The following is a 1085-nucleotide window of genomic DNA, read 5'->3' as shown; positions in this document are numbered from 1 at the left end:
TGGACCCATTGCAACTATGAGGTGTAAAAGTCGTTATGTTGAAAAACGAACTTTACAACTTTGGCTGGGTGAGGGGCGGAGGAGGGTAGATGGGAAGGTTGGGAAGGGGAAACAAAGGAGGAGGCAACAATGCTTGATAAGAAATGTATTCATTACTTTGCCCATGTAATTATAACCCCTCTGTACGGTATTTTCACAATAAAAAAATAAAAATAAATTTAAAAAGCCAGACTTGGCAAGAGTTTGTGAGTCGCATCTCAAATAATCACACACACATCACAACACACGCACACACACACAAAGCCAGAAGTGGATTTGTGTCCTGGAGCAATGTCCTTGCTAGGAAAAAAAAATCAAGGGATAGGTCTGGAGTTCAAATCACAAGAACAAAACTCACACAATATTATGTATAAATGCTTATTTTACTTGGAAAAAATAACCAATATCATGGAAAGTAATATTTGATACTTATCCTGAAACTTTGTAAAGTTGTTTTATTACAATTTGTCTGAAGATATAACATAGGTTATTAAGATTAATATTAATATGGTATATTTATAATTACTCATAACACCTTGGAGTATAACAGTTGGTATTTTTTCTATAGCCATAAAAACTAGTCTGAGTAAAAGAAAGAAAGGAAGAAAGGAAGAAAAAGCAGGTAAGAAAAGGAAGGGAGAAAGAGAGAGAGGGGTAGGGATGGAGGGAAAGAAGGAAAAAGGACAGGAGAAAAGAAGGAAGGAAGGAAAAAAGGAAGGTATTAAGGAATGAAGGAACGAAGAAAGAAGGAAGGGAGGGAGGAAGGAAGGGACAAAAACAATTTAATTTGTAAAATCTGCTATTTAGCCCAATATAAACTTGTAACTAACCCTTTAGTAAATGCAGGTTTGCAATTTCATTTCTCTACATGTTCCCCATGCATGAATGAAACCAACAAATGAAGGTTCAGAAATAACCAGGTGATTCTGTTTGCATCTGTAGTAAATATTTATGCAAATCTTTTTCTCATTTTCCATCCATCATCAAATAATTATTTGCAAACAATTTATATTTAGTTATAAGTATTCTAAAAATTGAGGTAACCA

This window comes from Dipodomys spectabilis, unplaced genomic scaffold, assembly GCF_019054845.1.
Source record: "Dipodomys spectabilis isolate Male_0828 unplaced genomic scaffold, ASM1905484v1 ptg000014l, whole genome shotgun sequence".
In the NCBI taxonomy this organism is placed as follows: Eukaryota; Metazoa; Chordata; class Mammalia; order Rodentia; family Heteromyidae; genus Dipodomys; species Dipodomys spectabilis.
The sequence above is the reverse complement of the archived record's forward strand: the minus strand, read 5'-3'. Positions refer to the sequence as shown.